Raw genomic sequence first — 20,494 nt, forward strand, 5'->3', positions numbered from 1 at the left:
GTCCCGCGCGACCGCACCGCGAGCCCGCTCGTTAGGTGGAGCGCTCGTGAAGCAGAGTCAGTGCGCTCCTATGCTCTGTGCAAACGTGTTGTAATGCTCCAATCAAATCAGTTCTGTGAGATGTGAATGTTAATAGTTCTGTTAAAGTGACTGAGTAGATTAGCTAGTGTAACACAAGCACTCTGAGCAACTCTGTGTAGCTAACAGAGGCATCCATGGGTTGATTCAACAAGCTGTGTTTCATGATGCACTAAATAGTGATTTTGCCAGTAAATTACTGGAGGGAACAAATGTAATGTATTTACCAATGCTGTTATTGAATAGAACTGTTTAGCCAGTAAGACACTGCAGAAGACAATGTGATGTGTTTATTGATATGATAAAAGGATGTAGCTGTTATGGAAAGAAGTGTGAACTTGAGAAACTGAACCAGTTAAAAAGAGTATATTTCACTGATGTTGTGAAATAAGTAAATGTAATTGATGTGAATGAGGAACCAGCTGAACAGTATATTGAAAGCTCATGTTTAGTGTTTTATAGCATTTATTTGTGTGAAATAAATCAGACTCAGACACGTTCTGGAGGAAAGCAGAGACGCATCGTGTCTTCCTTACTCTGCTCTTCACCTGCTTTTACAGGTAACATATTTGTCATCGAGGTCTTCATCCTTGGGACCCGTAACATAGTAACTTCTTCATTGTTATACTTCTATAGTTTTCCCATTTTGTGAGCTGTGGATGTGGAAAGTGTCTCAGTGACACATCCACATGAAAACGGCGTTACCTTCGTTCATTTGCACGTCAAATGAACGAGCTGTTTGGACTTTAACGTCACAGCTGATGCTTCGATACTCGAACTCAAGAGTTCAGCTTCCACTCAGAGGTACAAGTACACACAGCAAAGATAAACGTGTACACAAGGTGGAACCCACAAGTGCACAGCTCCAACCAGAGATGGGCGGTAATCCGATTACGTTTTTCAAGAAACGAGTAAAGTGAGGGATTACTATTGCAAAAAAGGTAATTAGATTACTGTTACTTTCCCGTAAGCACGCTGCGTTACTGCGTTACTAAAACCGCAGCTGTGTGCAGATGAACAATGGATAATCTATCGAGTGTGGAGAGAGTGTGAGCGTGCAGCGTTTAAAGCGTGGAAGCACTGACCTTACTTTGAGTTTGACTCTGTAAAAAGTGACAAAAACATTAGCATCCGCTGTTCACTGCGTGGGAAGACAACATGCTCACTCACTATGTGTTAATGGGCATGCTTATTTATAACTTTGATAAAATGTCATAAAAATAATTCCATGCCAGCTCACCATTGGTGATCAGGTAGTTTCTGTTCCAGTTCCAGTCCCATAAATCATGAAGCTTGCTGCCAGAAAAGCTTCAAATCTCCTTTGAAAGCTGTTTGTGGTCTTGATTGTGGGAGCTTCAGTTGTCTGACTCCAGCTGCCACACAGTGCTCACTGATATCATTTGCAAAAACCCCAGTGTGACAATATTTATCAGTGAAGCAGAAATCAGGAAGTGACGACTTTTCTTTGAACATTTGCTAAGGCTAAGCTGTGCTTTCTACCACAGTTGGGAATTTCCTGGTTTACAACAAATTATTGTGTCAACACCGCATAAGATTTCAAACTACAGGAAAATCACTGGAGTTATAAGAGGCAGACAACGACACACACACCACATGCATGCTGTTGCTATTTATTGTGGATTAACCTGTCAAGGGCAAGAACAAAAGAATTCTGCCTCAAATACAGGAAATCATAGCTTTCCTGTATTTCCTCCATTGTTGGCATGCTGGTTAGTGCTGTTGCTCCACAGTAAGAAGGTCCTGGGCTAAATTATCCATGAATGTAAACGGCTGTGTGTTTCTATCTGATAGACTGGTGAGCTGTCCAGGGTGTACCCTGCCTGGTAACCTATCACTTCAGGGTTATTTCCCAGCCCTGCTGCAACCAGGATAGAGATAGGAGGATGGTAGTTGTTGTAGACCCATTCAATTTCAATTGAAGGATTAAAATGTTCCAGGAGCTCAACTTACTCCATCTGAACATGTTTCAATCGTGTTTTATGAACACAACATGCAGGTTTACTGAATATGAAAAGGTTGTGTTGATTTAACTCAGTTGTTTAAGTTTCTGCCAAAGCAAAACCTTTGTGTGCAACCAGTGTCCACTATTGGATCAAGTAAATCCAACATGTTTTTGTCAGTGCAAAAGGAGTTACGGTGCCTGTATTCCTGCACAATATTGTCCCGGGAGGGAGGAAAACTTTCTGGTGAAGTTTTGGTTGATTTTTGGGTTTTGCTTGACACTAGGTTGATTTTATCAGTGAGGTTTGGATTGTTTTCTTTCTCTAAGAGAGAGAAAGATGGTTTTATGCTTGGACATGTTTGCAATGGGCCCCAGTATTTGTTACTTTATTAGTATTTTATTGGTTGCGTTTGTTTGTGCTTTTGTTACAGTGCACTGAGATAAGAACATCTGAGAGGTGTGATCCACCGGTGGTGATATTTTGGTATTTTGTGAGTTCCTGATTTAACAAATCAGCTCTTTAATCCAGACCTGAGAGGTTGAACTTTAAAGCGCTATAAAATATCCTTACTTGAAACAGTGGCAAAGTGTTTTTCTCCATGATTATAATGGGCTTGGGAGAAATTCACTTATATGTGACATTGATCACATGAGAAGACCTGAGTCCGATGCATGTGACATTGGTCTTGGGGCAGTGTTGATGAAAAAGGATGACAAGGGTCGTGAGTACGTTGTGGCTTTTCCTAGTCGCTCCCTTCACAAAGCTGAACTCCCCTACTGCACTTCAGAGAAGGAGTGCCTCGCTGTGATATGGGCTCTGGAACACTTCCGCCCATATGTTGAAGGTGTTCATGTTACTATCTTCACTGACCACAACAGTCTCAGGTGGCTCATGTCTCGTCAAAACCCAACGGGCCGACTCGCCCGCTGGTCACTTCGTTTGCAGGACTTTGATTTCACAATAGTGCACAAACCTGGTGCACAGAACAAAGTTCCCGACGCACTGTCATGCAACCCTTTGCCTCTGACCTGTGACAGGCCGACTGATCTTTTACCAGATCATGCTGTTATGGGCAGCCTGGACATTCGTACTCTGCCCCCCGTCATTCTGGCTGACCGTTCACAATTCAGACAGCTGCAGTTAGACGATCATGTCACAGGTCCACTCCTCAGAGACATTGAAGCAGACTCTCTGAACAGCTTGGACAATGCCACCTTGTTACAGTATGTTGTGTATGACTCTCTTTTGTATCACAGAGAACCCAATTCCACATGTGCTTTGCACCCTTTGAAAGAGCTGAAACTGTTTGCCCCTACTTCCATGAAAGGCACCTTGCTGGACTATTACCATGACCACCCCACAGCAGGTCACTTGGGTGTTTCTAAGACATTGGCTAGACTGCGTTTTAGGTTTTTCTGGCCCAAAATGGCAGCTGATGTGAAACGCTATGTGATTTCATGCTCAGTGCGCCAACTCACCAAGCCAAGTCAGAAAAAAGCAGCCGGTCTTTTGGTTCCCATTGTCCCCCAGAAACCCTGGCAGTATGTGGGTGTGGATTTTGTTGGGCCACTTCCCCGCACCCCCACTGGTAATGCTTATTTGATCGTGTTTGTTGACTATTTGACTAAATGGGTTGAAGCCAGTGCTGTCAAAGAAGCTACATCTCAGGTAGCAGCTGGTAAATTCGTCACTGACATTTTTGCTAGGCATGGTACACCCACTTACCTCATTTCTGACAGAGGGTCTCCTTTTGTGAGTGAGCTTTTTGAACATGTTGTTTCTGCCTTAGGCTCGGTGCACAGACTCACTACGGCATATCACCCCCAGACAAATGCTACTGAACGCGTCAACCGGACTCTGAAAACTGCAATCCGCGCTTATGTAGGTGATAAGCACACATCATGGGACAAGTTTCTCCCTCAGATTTGCTTTGCTCTGCGCACCGCCCCCCATGACAGTACAGGTATGACTCCTGCCATGATGCTTTATGGTCGTGAGTTAGACACCCCGCTTGACCTTATCACTCAGCCTTCTACAGCAGGTGTTGATGAACCGGGTGTGCCTTACCCTGAGACTCTGAGAGCCTCCCTGCAGGAAGCTCACGACCACGCCAAAGCAGCTTTGGACTATAGCCATGACAGACAAAAACATTACTATGACTTGAGACATCGACATGCCACGTTTCGTGTTGGTGACCTTGTGAGAGTTAAGACGCTCAGTCTAACTTTACTGCTAAACTTGCACCACTGTTTCAGGGACCATTGTGTGTATCTCAGAGACTCAGTGATGTTAATTACAGGCTCACTTGGGTGGACTCCGGTGTGGATGCAGGTGTTTATCATGTTGTGAACATGCAACCGTTCCATACCTGGGACTCTCTCACTTCCAAAGAACATTCTGTTTCATTGCCTGTTGAGAGAGAGACCGCAGAGGGTCTGAACTCTGACTCTCAGGCCCACCCTGGCCCCCCTGCAGACACTGACATTGACTCTGAGCCATTCCCCTTTGATTTACCGGACATTGACTCTTCTTCTGGTGTGGGCGCTGTTCCAGAGAGTGTTTCACCCAGATCTGTCCAGCACCCAGCTGCTGGTGGACATTACAATCTCAGGCCCAGACGTTGCCCCAGAGTTACGTCTGGCTGGAGCAACAAAAGATGGACTAATGATTTTCACACAACCAGGCTTGATCTGAAGTGAAATGTTTTGGTTAAACCTGTTTGATGCTGTCTTGTTGCATTGCTACTTTGAGTCATGATATGTAGATGTTTCTGTTTGGTTCATTCTTGGCATTTACTTAGAAAAAAAAAGAACAAAAGAAAAAAGTGAAAAAAACTGTACATATTCGTCTTATTTTCACCAATTTCATTTTTAAATGGTCTTTTGCCCTGTGTGTGTGTGCACCAATCTTAGCTGTAACCTCTATGTATAGGGTACTGTTTGGTGTGGTGTGTGCTTTTTCAGCTGTGTACGGCTGAGGACAGCCTTTTTCTCACCAGGGGGGGACTGTATAACAGTTGCTATTGTAATGCAGTGTATCACCACATGGCGGCGCCTCTTGTCTCACGACTGGTGTCACCCCCTTTTTGTTCTTCTTCGCACTCCTCCTGTAATGGATGCTCCCGTGTGTACGCGGACTAGTGTGCTCTTTAGTAATGTGTGGTAGAGGTAGCACTTTTATTTTTGATATTGTAAATAAATGAGTACTTTTTGGAAAGTCAGAAGCTGTTGCTCATTCGCTATCCACCTCCACACCTCCGCGGCTGGCTTCATCTCCACTGCACGTTACAATATGTTGATTTTTTTCGCCTACTCATATCATAATTTTTTTACTCCTGGTTCTGTATGTTCATGTTCTGTTCTTTTGTAAACTTCATCTGTTTGTATGTTGTATACTCATTGTGTTTCAATAAAGTTCGATTTAAAAAAAGGTACGTTCTAAACGAAGCTTCAGACGTCACTGATCACGTGACTCTGGCCAAACGAATCAAGCCTCGACACGGTGCTTCTGAAGCAGCGCGTTGATCTTTCTGACACACGCACCGGAGCGTCAGCTTCAAGCGGACCATCACTACGTCTCACATCTAAAGGTGTCAAGGTAACTTTGAACTGAGTTCAGTCAATCTGGAGTTTTTCCAAGTTTTCTGTTGCTCTCTGTGAGAGAAGAGCGTTAAAGGCGGGGCTCTCCAGAGTCCAGCAAAACAGGAAACCACAGCTGGGTGTGTGTAAGTGTGCAAACCAATAGAATGCATCGTGGTGGGGGGGCATCACGGGCAAGAAAAAAATAAAATAATCGGTCGTACCCATGCTTCCCCGACGTCATGCCAGCGCATATTGGGAAATTCGTAGGCACCGATCGGTTTTCTATCAGCCATTTGCTGGGAGTAAGGGCGCCCTCCGTTTGCGAGGTGCGCCTGCTGCTGGCGGCACAGGGAGGAGAGGGCGGGGCGGTGGGGAGTCTCTGGCTGGCTGGAGCGGCATCTAATAACCAACTCACAAAACAAAATAAAAACAACACAACAAACAGATATTATGATACAGACTTATAATCTGCACCGATGTTTTTTCTAAATTCTATAAAGTGAGCGCGAGAGCCCTCGGTGCGCCTGCGCGCTGCTGAAGTCAAAGTAAACTTTATTGTCATCTCCGCTACAGACAGTCCAGCATATAGAGAGACGAGACGACGAGGCTGCAGTTACAGCGGTGCAAGTAAACAAACAATAAATATAAGAAGAGTAACGGTGTGTTCACACCGAACGCGATGGATGCGAATAAAACGCCCCAAACGCCCCTAATTTGACGCGTGCACATTCGCGTCTCAACACGTGTCCAAGAAAAATCCATCGTCAACCGGAAATGTGGGAGGAATGTGGGAGGAAGTTGTGCCAGACATCTTTGCAAGATGGCAGCTGTCGAGCTAGCGCTTGAAGAGAGACTCTCCCTTCTCTATGTACTGTGGAGAGCAGAGCAGCAGCGTAAAAGACGTCCTCGCCGTACCCGGGTCCATCAGGTCCTCCAGAGGCATGAGCAGTTTGGTGAGTTTCACCACTTGCTCCAGTAGCTGCGCCTGGATGACGGCCGATTCCAGCGCTATCACCGTCGGCCAGTTTGAGGACCTGCTTTCCCTCGTCGGTCCCAGAATCGCCCGCCTAGACACCAACTACAGGCGCTCAATCCCACCTGCAAAGCGCCTGTCCGTCTGCCTGAGGTTAGTAAAAGTATTTAATACGGTAGTCCTTTAATGATACCTGTGCTAATATATGCTAAACCATCCATTTATACACTGCTAACATGGATGTGCTATGCTAACAGTGAATGCTGTCGGTGTTTACTGAAAGCAAACTGTGGTACAGAGACGACTGTTTATAATATTTCTAGTGATACTCAGAAGCTCTCATCAAGTCCCGATTTAATTCGATTTATGCTGTTATCAGTGTTTGCAATGATAGCATGGCTGTGGTGTCACATCAATGTATGCGCTCGGTGTTTGCTGATATCAAACTGTAGCATTAGGACCACTGAGTTAACCTTGTAGTGATACTCACTCCTTTATATTTAGACCTGGTTTAATTCTGGGATAGTTGAATATTTGTATATAATCCCTGCAGCTGTCAGACTCTATAGCAGGGGTCACCAGCCTTTATTAAAACAGAGTTAGATAAAACTGTGAACAGTTTGGTTCATCTTTAGTTACATGGTTCTATCTTGATAAGCTGTCTTATCACAGATTAATTTTTCAAAAATATTAATGATTTAAGCAAGGAAAGGGCTACATGTCAACATACAACTCTTTATTTCTATTAATGTCTTACTTCATTCCTACCTGATTGACATGTTTAGGAATTATGAGTGATTGGCTCACTGTAGTTGTGAAAGTTGCTACCAATCAAATTATGATATGTTAAAGTTAAAACAAAACACAACTGTTTTAGATATTATCTAATATACATTTTGTAATTATCCTTATAATTACAAAATGTTTTATGTAAGATTTAAGTTTTGTGATTTAAATCTGACATCACAAAAGTATTTTGGAATTTGAATAATGTATTTTGTAACTGCAGCACACATAATACTGATTTTGAACAATTTTGTCCAGGTTCCTTGTCACCGCGGACTCCTTCACGACCAAGCGTTCAGTTACAGAGTCGGTGTGTCCACGGTGAGCCAGATCATCCCCCAGGTAGCGACGGCCAACTGGGACTGTCTAGTGGACGATTTCATGGCTGTGCCTTCACCTGGAGACTGGCGGTCCATCACAGAGGGATTCCAGGAGCGCTGGAACTTTCCTCTCTGCTGTGCAGCTCTGGATGGGAAGCACGTCCAGACAAAGGCACCCCATATATCATATAGGAGACACACACATTGATATACACTAAATATTTATTTCATTTCTTTTTTGTGGTGCCCAAATTTATGCACCTGCTTGATTTTGTTTGAACAATTATTGCACACTTTCTGTAAATCCAGTAAACTTCTTTTCACTTCTCAAATATCACTGTGTGTGTCTCCTGTATGATATTTAACTGACATTTTTTATTGTAACAACCAACGATTTATACAGGAAAATAATGTCTATTAACAAGGTTGCCCAAACCTTTGCATCCCACTGTATTAGTATATTTTGTCATTAGTATAATATGAAATAAATTCTACATGTGTCAAGTCGTGTGCCAACATTTGCTGTGTAGTAGAACTGAGACATCAGTCATTATAAAAATTTATTTGAAATAATATTAAAATTCTCAAACAGAAAAACATTAAACATAAATATATAAAATATAAGAATTTACAGAGAGACAGGAATAAAAAGGACCAGCTGCTCTCCAGAGCAGGAACAAGGCTGAGGAGGAAATGCTCCATTGGAGACTGGTGTGAACTCTTCAGGCATACCAGGATGGCCAGCTCCACCGCCGATGGACCGTCCTGGGACCCGTCCCTCATCTGCCTCGGAGCTGTCCTCCCCTGTGGGCCTGTAAAACAGCACAAAACACAAAGAAATGAGAAGGCTGCTACTAGATTTTAATTTCAACATTGAAAAAACCAAAAACAGGATATAATCAGATTGGTTTTAGATATTTAGTAAAGGTGATCACAGGCAATCCCACCGACTAAAAAGGTATCAGTGCTTGCTGTACATATCTGTGGGTGCAGCAGCAGGAGCTCAGGGACTGGGGAGCCAGGAGAAGCAACAGGGGATGCTCTGCTGCAGAATCAGTTGGTTCTATCAATACAGTATTAAATGTTAACAGGTTGAATATAATAATCGTAGAGTAGACAGTGGTCCCTCATTTATTGCAGCAGGGGTTCTCAGAATAACTAGCCCCTGGCCACGCACTTTATACACTTTTTTCCACACACACACATGAACATTGGTCACAGTTCTCACAATTGATTCTCAAAGTGCAAACCTTTGTAGATTGCAAAACGTAAAAGTATTATTATGCCGCGGTTTGTCTTCATCTGCCCGCCACTTTCTTGCACCTTTTCCCCTCGCGGTGCAGGTGTTTATTTCCGAATGAGGCTCATAGTTATGGGTGTTTTTGTGCTGTTTTTTCTATTGAACGTGATGGTTATCAAAACCAAACATGATAAATTTGGCAAGCGCAGGAGACACGACACGGAGCAGATTTGTCAATCAGGCTGCAGAATGCAATGCTGTACGGTGCAATAAAAAAATCAGCGAAAAAGCGAAGCAGTGACGGATGAGCGGGACCACTGTGTGCTGTTTATTAATAAAAAATATATATTCCTATGGGAAGCAGGGAAAGCTGTGATGAGAGGTAAAATAATTTCTTTCTCATCACACAAAAAGAAAGAAGAAAACAAAAATATTCAGGAATTAGAAAAAAACATCAAATCACTAGAAGAAGCCTACGCGTCCCACCAAGATCAGGAAACATTGAACAAAATATGCAAAACAAAACTAGAATTAAATGAAACTATTAATAAAAAAACACAATTCCTTATACAAAGACTTCGCTTGCAGAATTTTGAACACAGTAACAAATCAGGTCGATTTCTAGCTAACCAGCTAAAAATAAATAAAGAAAAAACAACTATATGTGCTGCTAAAGATTTATCGGGGAACACAATATATGATCCTGGAAGAATAAACAACATTTTTAGGGATTTCTATGAAACTTTATACTCACCACAAATAAACCCATCTAAAAATGAAATTGATCTGTTTCTTGACAACGTAACTCTTCCAAAATTACTAGACAGTCAAGCAATGGAACTGGATTCGCCACTTACGCCAAGTGAACTCCAGGAAGCCCTGATAAGTATGCCCAATAATAAGGCTCCAGGTCCAGACGGCTTCCCTGCAGAATTCTACAAAGAATTCTGGACAATTTTGGCACCAGTATTCCACAGCATGTTGCAGGAAATCGAGGAAAAGGGCAGACTACCACCAAATATGAATTCTGCCAACATTAGTCTCCTGCTAAAACCAGGCAAAGACCCTTTATTTCCCTCAAGCTATCGTCCAATTTCTCTTTTAAATGTAGACCTTAAAATAATCTGCAAAGCTCTCTCAAAGAGATTAGAGAAAATGACCCCCCTCTTAATTCATCCTGACCAAACTGGTTTCATAAAAGGTCGGCACTCCTCAACAAACACTCGTAGATTACTTAATTTAATAGACTACTCATACGATAAAAACATCGAAGCCATAATATTATCTCTAGATGCAGAAAAAGCATTTGACAGAGTTAATTGGAAATTTTTATTCGCAACTTTACACAAATTTGGTTTTGGAAACTCTTTCATAAACTGGATAAGAATATTATACAATTCCCCAACGGCTCGTATCAGAACAAATGACCAGACATCCTCCAGCTTCTGTCTCCTGAGGGGCACCAGACAGGGATGCCCACTCTCCCCCTCACTTTTTGCAATTTTTATCGAACCTCTAGCAGCAGCATTTAGACAGGCTACAACAATTAAGGGCATAAAATGTAAGAACATAGAACATAAAATCAGTCTCTATGCGGATGATGTGTTGCTTTTTCTGCAAAACACACAAACCAACCTCTCTGAGGTAATTATTTTAATAAACTGGTTTTCAAGAGTTTCAGATTATTCAATTAACTGGCCAAAATCTACAGTTCTCCCCATTAACTGCTCCTTCCATAATTCTTCCTCTGCCCCACTGCAATCCGGAAATATTAAATATTTAGGTATTAATGTCTCTCCTAAGCTTTCAGACTTAACTAAACTAAACCACATCCCACTTCTAAAGAAAGTAGAAGGCGATCTGACTAGATGGAAATCTTTACCCATATCACTCATGGGAAGGGTCGCCACTATAAAAATGATGATCTTGCCAAAAATAAATTACTTATTTTTGATGATCCCTAACAAACCATCACAAGATTGGTTCAGATCTCTGGATTCATATATTTCCAAATTCCTTTGGAAAGATAAACCCCCGCGTATTAGCTTAAAAACGCTACAAAGAACCAAGGATAGAGGAGGATTAGATCTGCCTAATTTTCACCAATACTTCTTAGCCAACAGGCTTCAGTTCATCTCAGAATGGTTAAAACATACCTTCTTAGTTGAGCCCTGGCTAGATGTTGAACAGGCACTATGCAAGGATCTAGAGATTTCAGACCTACCATTTATTAGCTCAAACATCAAAAGACATGAATGCTTTAAAAGTATCAACATCAGCTTTTCTCTAACAGCATGGTGGGAGTTTCTAAAAATAACGGAGTCTTCATTAATCCCATGCAAACGTACACCTATCTGGAATAACCCTGACATATTACAAAACAATAATATGATTAATTTCCCAGAATGGAGTTGTAAAGGAATTAAATACTTAGAACATATATTAGAGGGAACAGAATTTATTCCATTTGACAGACTAGTTGAACAATATGGGATCAACAAGACAAGGTTTTTAGAATATCAACAAATTAAATCCATAGTAAAAAAGAAATTTAACCTCAGTCAAGTTGAATTACAAACACCACTAAGTGCGGCACATTTTCTTACTCTTAAATCCCCCAAATTATTATCTAAAATATACAGAACACTTTCTAAATTAGATGAATCAATATCCCTTCCTACTGCAAAGTGGGAAGCAGATTTATCAGTCAACCTAGACCAAAACTTCTGGTCTCAGATTTGCTTAAAAACTTTTAAATTAATTAAAAATCCCAGTCTGCAATTAATACAATACAAAATACTTCATAGAGTGCACTATACAGGTCATCGGATGTTCAAGATGGGCTTTACATCTTCCAACAACTGCTCACACTGTCAAGGCAATACACCAGACAATTACATCCACGCTCTTTGGTTCTGTCCACCAGTGCAAAAGTTTTGGCGCGAGATATGTGAAGACTTATCAAAGTGTCTGAAATGTAACATTCCAACCTCCCCTTTAGTGTGTTTGTTGGGCAGCTTAGATAATATCACTTCAGAAAAGAATATAGCCCATATGATCTTCACTGCCCTATGCATAGCCAAGAAAACAGTCCTCATGAACTGGAAAAATAAAAATAATCTTAATTCTAACCAATATAGAAATTATCTATTAGATTACATTAGTCTTGACACAGCCTCTGCCACCACATCAGATCAATTGCTCTGGGCCCCTTTTATCAGCTCCATCACCTAGTGGGGGTGGGGGGTCATAGTTTGGTCCCGCCTTCACTGTTGTGATTGGTGAGGGGGTAGGGACAGGCTTAGGGCGTCGGGGGGTTCCCCGGAGGCATCTTCCTTGGGGGGCTCAACCCGGGGTAGCGGTCACGTCCGGTTGAGGGCTCTGTTGGCTCTCAGGTGACTGTTTCCTCGCGGCTGCGTGCAGCGGGGCTAGGGGAGGGTCTGTGCTGACGGACGTGGGTTACTGACCTGGCAACCTGGCTGCCCCTGGGTGGGTCCGGGATGGGCGTGAGGTTCTGGGGGCGCTCCGTCTCTGGGCTGGGGGCCGGGCCTCGGGGGCTTGGGTCCTGGTTGGTGTGTTGCCGGGGTTGTGGGCGGGTGGGTGCATGGGGGCCCGGCCCTGGAGCAGGGTGCCGCCGGTGCGTCGAGCCGCCTGGGGGGCTCTTCAACTGGTGGGGGGGATGGTCACATCTTGCAGGAGCTTTCTTCTCTTCAGGAACTCTCTGCAGGAGGGGGAGATACAGGAGAGGTGGAGGAAGATCTCAGCCTGGGCGTTTACCGTCTTATGTAGTCTGGAAGATGTGTGGTTGGTGGGGTGGGTGCAGTTTTCTCTGTGGTGGGGTTGGGTGGACTGTCCAGGGCTCTGTGGAGCCGGGGGGCGCTACTGCACTGGGCCCCGGTCTGGATGGGCCTGGGCCCCCCTTCCCTGGCGGGTCGCGGAGGGTGGGAGTGCCTACTGGGGTCAGCGGGGGAGCTGGCCCCAGGGAGGGGTTACCTGCCCCTCCCTTCCTTCCCTCCCCATCTCCAGCTGCCTCCCTCTTCCCGCTCCTCCACAACCACCCACACATGCAGGGCCTTGGAGTGGGGGTATGTCACCAGGGTGCATAGGAGGCAACCCCCCCCCCCCCCCCCCTGTCCCCTTCTGGCTGCCTCTGCCTCAATTTTATCCCACAACTTAGACATTCACATTATTCACACTCTCATTACACATACATATAGGATCTTGGGGGTGGGCACAATCACGGAGTCCAAATCACCATCAGGGTGTATACCTCACCCCTGACGTCGTTGCCCACCTCTCAATTTTAAATACACTTAGTCATTGAGGGTTAGCAGGAGGGACTATGCGCTTACCTGCTGCTCCTTGGCAGGTAGCTCCATGCCCTCCTGGGTTTTAATTGCACCTTAGAACACATATGCATCAACACTACAATGAGCGGGTGGAGGGAGGTTTGGAGTCTTCTCCCACCCCCATTCTCTGCGGCCTGCTGGAGCGGGAGGGCTAGTAGGAGGAGTTGGCCGTCCGACTGCGGTCTGGGGTGTGGGGCCTCCCTGCTGCTGCGGAGTCGGGGTGGTCTGCCTCTCCCCACCGCAGGGAAAAGGGTAACACCACCTGGGTCTGGGTGCAATTCCCCCCTCCAGGGGCAAGGGTACCTAGACCCGGTTTGTAGAGTACGCTTGGGGAGTGTGATTGTGTGTACAGCGTCTCTTTATGTCTGTCTCCACGTTGGTTGAGTGTGGAGTGAGTGCATATGAGAGCATGAGGGTGGGAATGGATGTTTGTGTCTGTGTGTGCCTGTATGTCTGTGTCTATATGTCAGGTTGGGTATCAGACGCCACCTCTCTGGGGACACCTCAGGCCCTCCAAGGTTTGGAGGCCTATCTCCACCCACCACCACTTCCCCTGCCGGTGGCGGACTCCCTCAGGTGTCGGTGTGTTGGTGGTTCTTTGTGTCTGGGGGTGGGCGTCCGGGTACACACCGGCTCACTCCTTGGCGGCCACTTGTCGGGGCCTGGGGCCTGGGGCTCGCTCGGGCCCCTTTGGAGGTGGGGTGCCCCCGGCCTCTCGGCCTAGGGCTCGGTCACTCAGGCACAGCTGGGGGCCGGCGGAGCTCACGGGCGCGTCACTGCAACTCCCCCTGACTTCTGCTCCGCGGCTGCTGGGCGAGCCCTCATCTGGGACTCTCCTCAGCTCTTACTGGGACAGTGGCGCGGCTGCCCCTCTGTTGGTCTTCCATGGTCTCTTGTGTTCTGGGGGCCTCTGGATGTCTGGAGTTTTGATCTCCTCCATACCCGCTTCACACCCTGGAGGACGGGGCTGTGGCCCCCCCACACTCCCTAGCAGATCATTACATGAAGAAACCTTTGGAATGCAAGCATGCTGATCCACACAGGTATGCACACATGGGTATTCACAGACGCGGACTAAAGCTTTCTTGGCTGCTGCCTCAAAGCACACTGTGCGCTGTCTATCTTGCGTGCTGCACAATATCGTTTATTACTTAGTAAATACTGATATCTATGACTAGCTAGTTTATTGTGATGGTGCTTTGTTTTCTCTATTATTATGTTGCTCTTTGTTGTTTGCTGTCTCCTCTGTTTGTTTTTGTTTGTTTGTTTTTTTTTTTTTCTCCATACAGGTGACCCAGGAGTTCTTTTTTTTTTTCTCTCTCTTCCCCCCCCTTCTCACCGTCTCTTCTCCCCTTTGGTTTTCTTTCTTTCTCTCCCCCTCTCTCTCTCATTCATTCCCCCTGTCCTATTTATTAAAAAAAAAAAAAAAAAAAATGACAAAGTATGAACTGAAGCTCTGCCATCACGTAATGTCGCATACTGCTGTTTCTGATGTCGTTTAAAAAAAAAATATATATATATATATATTCCTATATGACAACATGCATAAAAGCAGAACGGTATTTGTACGTCAGTGGGAAAATAGCAGTGGCTTGCTAGCTTTTGTGCGGCTTCCCCGGGTCAGTGAAAACTTTCAAAAGAGAAATGAATGAACTTACCAGGTTGCCCGATCTCTTCACATATCTTCCTCCAAGCTCGGTCCTTTTTATTCCTGTCTCGGTACAGAAAGCAGCTGGTGTCGTACAGCTCCGAGTTGTTTGCTACGCGTTGATTAGCCTTCCCTCCATTGAAGTATGAAGGGATTTGGCTGGATCTGCCCCTTTGACCTAGGTCACAGCCACGTCACCAGGCTCCTGATTGGTTGTCGCGGCGCGATTTGATGCTGGAGTTCAGCTTTTTCCAACTCGAGCGGTAGACGCGAAACGCGCGTATGCACAAAATGCAACACAAAAACTCACGCGCGTGGTTTTATTCGCGCATCAAACGCGCCAGACGCGCTACACTGACGCGCGTTTCACGCGTTTTGGCGTTTTGGCGACGCAAATCTGCTTCCGAATTTTCGCGGGACCCGCAATCGCGCGTCATCGCACCTTTCCATTGACTTTACATGTAAACCTGACGCTCTATTCGCGTCCATCGCGTTCGGTGTGAACACACCGTAAGAAAATAAATCTACACTTTAGGACTCGGGGTAAAGGATCAATAACAATTTAAATTTATAATTTACAGTTTGATGATTTAAAGTCTCACACAACCCGTCAAAAGGGGCGGGGCCGGCTGCTTCCAAGTAGAGCACATTTCATTTATAATGATGTAAATCCAAGCCCATCATGGATTCACGATCTGAATCCTGGGTTGTGTGAAATCCCAGAAATCAACCTTAGACAAAGTGAATCTGTGAACTAAGGTGTAGGTCTGTTAGGTTAATTGTGCTGATCCTCGGGTTGGGGGATTTGTGTTTGTACTGGAGCGCAAAATTCAAACCAATAAAAGTTCAAAGCCATCAGGTGCTCAGGTTAGAAAAAAGAGAAAAGATGCAGGTAAGCAGACGTGTGATTGGATAATGGCAGCTCATCCTGAACCAATCAGACTAAACTCCAAACAATACATTATGTTACAGATTTTAATATTAATTAGTCATTGTTACTTGTTGATTTGTCCTTTTCTCATTGTGTGACGAATTATGACGACTGTTTGGTAGCTGTTATTGTCTCTCTCTCTCTCTTCATGTGTGTTTCTCTGGTGAAACAATAGTTTTGTGTTAATGTTAGGGCTGCACGATTTTGCATAAAATGAGAATCACGATTTTTTGGCTTAGAATTGAGATCATGATTCTCTCATAACAATAAATAAACATAAAACAACAAATGTCTCACGTTTTGTTGTTGCAGCAAAATGTTGTCCTGCTTGAAATTCCGTCTCCACCGTTGCTCGACGCTGCGTGTACAGAGCAGGTAGTGCAACAATAGAAAAATAGTTGCGGGACGGCACTGTGTAGCGTTTGTCTAGGGTGTTGATCGTTTTCCTAAATCCCTCGTTTTGCACAGTGTTGATGGAGCCATATCTTTGGTCAGGTGATAAGTGATAGCCTCCGTAATGTCTTTGTGCCTGCGGGAGTTCGACGTGTATAGGGAAGCGCTGTATAAGGTTCCCGTTATTGATGTTTGGGTGGTTGACCGGGACGGATTTTCTCCTGTCACTTTCTCGTCATCCCTGACGTGCTCTCCGTTGTTGTTTCCCTGCTAATTTTAGCATCACACGGCACAGCTTCTGTATCACGTGGTATAAGGCTCCGCCCTTGTCATTTGTTGAGCAGGAAGAGTGGGCGCTTGTTTTCATGCAGAGTACGTCCCGGATCAAAATGCGGTACATTTGATCCCTGTTGTCTTTGCTTGATGATTGGTTTGAGTCTTGACAATCCACATTGCTGGCGTTGCATCTTTCAATGCCAGCAATGGCAGGTATCAGTGCTCAAACCTTTTGTGTTTGTTTCCAACAAGTTGCCCACCTCGGGAAACAAAAATGTGTTCTTTTACTTGTCAGATGAACATATGAGACACTTTGACTCTTCAGTGCAGTGTGGAGCCTAACAAAGATCTGTTTTGTGTCCCAGCTGATCAGCAGGAGGAGGAGAGTCTGACGGAGCAGCAGAGGAACATTTTCAGCTACTTGGACTCAGCTCAGCCACTACAGAGGAAACAATGAGCTCAACACAGAAGGTGACAGACAGAGCAGGACCATGTGACCAAAGATATTTATCACCATATACATCTGAACATTTGCCATAACGATACATCCTGAGCATAACCATGTATAATATCCACTAAACTTCAGAAGAGGTTATACAGTCGTGGCCAAAAGGTTTGAGAATTGCATAAATATTGGAACCTGGAGAAGTTGCTGCTTAAGTTTTTATAATAGCATTTTGCCTGCACTCCAGAATGTTATGAGGAGTGATCAGATGAACTGCATCGTCCTTCTTTGCCATGAAAACGAACTTAATCCCCAAAAAGCCTTACCACTGCATTTCATTGCTGTCATCAAAGGACCTGCTGAGACCATTTCAGTGATCGTCTTCTTAACTCAGGTGAGAATGTTGGCGAGCACGAGGCTGGAGATCATCATGGCTGTATCCCGATTCAGGTTCTGCAGCTTTAAAGTCCTCAAGGGCCGCGTACTCAAAGACCGCTAAGGGCGAAGTGCGAGGCTCGTAGGCTCGTGAAATGGGACGTCTAGCCTCCGTCGCGCTGCCCAGGTTGCCTAGCAACCATGATACTAACAGCTGGAAACGTTTCATACAGCTTTGTTTGACAGAAATGAAGGAGAACATATTTAGTTCATTTGTTTCTACATGAGCTCTGTGTGATTTGATGAGTATCTGAGGCTGAGACCACAGGACTGTGAAACATGATTGTTGGGCTTCATTTCTGTGCTGAACAGTCGTTTAAGATTAGCTGTAAATAACAATTAGCTGATGTTGTTCATGAGACTAAAGTCACCTCACTGTGGCAATGTAAATATAATATGGCCAATATTATAGTTATTATATTGTTGGCATTACTAAATTTGGCTCAGTGCTTACATATATGTGTAAAAAGCAAATGTAGGAGCTGTGATAACTGTGTCTGATAGAATGAAGAGTAGACTGATAGATGAAATATTCCTTTATTGGGTGAGAAAATCAGACCATGTCATAACTGCTTTAAGTCACACAGAATAGATATCAGAGCCTTAAACAGGCTGACTTCTGCTAAATGGGTCAAACTGGGCAGAAAGTCTACAAACACATAACATTCTTATAGAATATGATGTAACACTATAGATCAACTTAGCTCAGAATATATAAAGCATATAAACAGTTACAGCAATATGATGCAACAAACACAGCAGCTACTGATCCAAAATCCTCAAAGCTTCATAGAACTGAAACCAACATTTATTTTTAGCTCCATCCTGCTGCTGATACAGACTTTAGGTTTCTGAACATTAAACTTGTTGCTGCCTTTCATAGTGTGTAACTTGAAGGCCCTGAGTACTTTCTCCCACACTGAAAACACTGGGATGATCACATTATTTGAACATTACCTAATAAGACTGATTCAGCACAGACAGTTATGTTAAACTTTCCTAGCAGTCCTTCACAAACAGGGAACAGTCTGTCTCTCCATCTGTCAGCTGCTGCTGGCTCTTCCTCCTCCTCTTCCTCACACACTGCTGAGTTTGTCCTGGTGGATCATCAGGGCTGCAAAGCCTCACAGATGATGTGCAGCAGTGGCTCCCTCAGTCTGTCCTCACTCTGGACACTTGCAGTCGTCACACATGGAAATCAAATGTGTGATAAGCTGCAGGATTCAAACACAAGTGTAACTTATAAACACATGTTCATACTTTTATTCCACAATCAGAGAGAAAGAAACAGAGAGAGAGTGCAGGACAGACAGACAGGTGACAGTCTCAGGTGTACACACTGCTACACAACAGCACCAGAGAAGCAGGATTTAGTGTTTGTGTTATTACGAGTGTAAACAAGAAGAGTTCCAGATGGTGCAGTGGACACATGTGTGACTGCTGTGATTAAAGCATCTTTCTTTCAGCTTAACGAGTGAACCGTCAGCTCGTTCAAACACACGTTAAAGTGCGTTTGGCTCGACACCACCGAACAGAGGCAGCAATATAACACAGCTCAGATTAACAGTGCAGTGGATCCTGCTTGTGCCGTGATGTTCAGGACTGCAAACCGAGCAGCATCACTGACTTTCAGCTTGTTGTGTTTGTGGATATATGACTGACTTTAATTATCCACAAAATCATCACAATATCTGTCAGATTAAGGTCGACTATTGAACGGCGTATATTTTAAAGGCTTTAAAACCAAGTTAACGCTGAAAGTACAAACATCACTAATGTCACATAACTCTGCCGACAAGGCATAGCTATGGCTATGAAATGCTCTTTGTGTATCACTTCTTCATTATGAAAGATGTCATTAATGCACTAGTAATGTCTCATCTGGAGTATTGTTCAATCATTTGGTCAGCAGCTAATAAAACAGATCTTAACAGACTTCAGTTAGTCCAGAATAAGGCGTCCAGATTAGTGTGAAGATGTTCATACTATACTAATATTGATCAAATGCATAATAACCTTTCTTGGCTTCCTGTACAGGCTAAAATATTCTATGGCTTACTTGTAGTTCTAAAGAAAGCAATTCTGTTAAACACACCACATTTATTCTGCTCAGCTGCAGTATCCAGATGAAATACATCATCATATTACACAGTTTTCAACAAGCTGCAATTTAGTAAATGCTTGAGTTAAAAGTAACGTTTTGTAAAACTGTTACATTTAGAGCAACTTTTAAGTGGAATAAGTTGCCTTAAAAAATTAGAGAATTATTCAAAACTTCAATGAACACTTAAAAGCCGATTTACAGAGCTTTTAGTTGTTGTAAATATTGTAAGACATGATTTGTTTTTGAAATTTGTGTAATGTGCCTCAATGTTATTGATATTATCATTATTATTATTGATTGCTTATATTTGAACAATTGTGAAACCTCACTGTGGATGTAAGAGTGAAATTATGTGGATATCTTGAATCCACTTTATTGTGTAATATTTTATGTGAGTATTTGACGGAAGACGAGCAACATCTGTTGTGGAAGCTAACGGGGTTCCTTTAGAATAAACAAACATAGGATTTATTATCACTGAATAATTCTGTATAAATCTATACAAATTATAGAAATATGTAATAGGAAACAACAAAATAATCTAAATTATAAAATAATGTGTGTGTGTGTGTGTGTGTGTGTGTGTGTGTGTACAATCAGGAGGGATGGGCATGATTTTAGTGTTTGAACAGTCATGAATTATCTTTAACAGCAGGTTGGATGTAATGTGTTAGAACTACCAGCAGGTGGGGATAAGAGACCTTTAAGGTGTTTGGTGCCACGCTCCACCTTCAGGTTTAAAACTAGTGTTAATGGAGTTTGAAGGTTGAGTTTGTTCCACGACTGCATTTCACTCACTGCCTCTGTTTGTATCTCTGTCACTGCAGGACCAACATGGAGCCAGAAGTCAGCGCTCTCAGGAGGCCGACAAACCTCACAGAAGAAAGGGAGAGAAAAAACACACCTGTGACGAGTGTGGGAAGGGTTTTACTGTGAGGGCTAAACTAAAACAGCATCAGGTCATCCACACT

At 43.7% G+C, this 20,494-nt stretch overlaps 1 long non-coding RNA gene across 2 annotated transcripts; it reads left to right on the forward strand.

Moving 5' to 3' along the window:
• The first annotated feature begins 221 nt into the window (after nucleotides 1-221).
• Nucleotides 222-20,464, forward strand: LOC147336994 (uncharacterized). Of its 2 annotated transcripts, none has more exons than XR_015128563.1 (3): nucleotides 222-638; nucleotides 16,905-17,010; nucleotides 20,351-20,464. It is a non-coding gene; the product is annotated as an uncharacterized LOC147336994 (long non-coding RNA). The 2 variants fall into 2 exon arrangements; XR_015128564.1 differs by lacking the exon at nucleotides 222-638 and adding an exon at nucleotides 5,561-5,639.
• The last annotated feature ends 30 nt before the right edge of the window (nucleotides 20,465-20,494 follow it).

This window comes from Aulonocara sp. 'chitande type north' Nkhata Bay, linkage group LG3, assembly GCF_057382095.1.
Source record: "Aulonocara sp. 'chitande type north' Nkhata Bay isolate Kocher_YH1m ecotype deep benthic linkage group LG3, A_spYH_male_GT1.1, whole genome shotgun sequence".
NCBI lineage: Eukaryota > Metazoa > Chordata > Actinopteri > Cichliformes > Cichlidae > Aulonocara > Aulonocara sp. 'chitande type north' Nkhata Bay.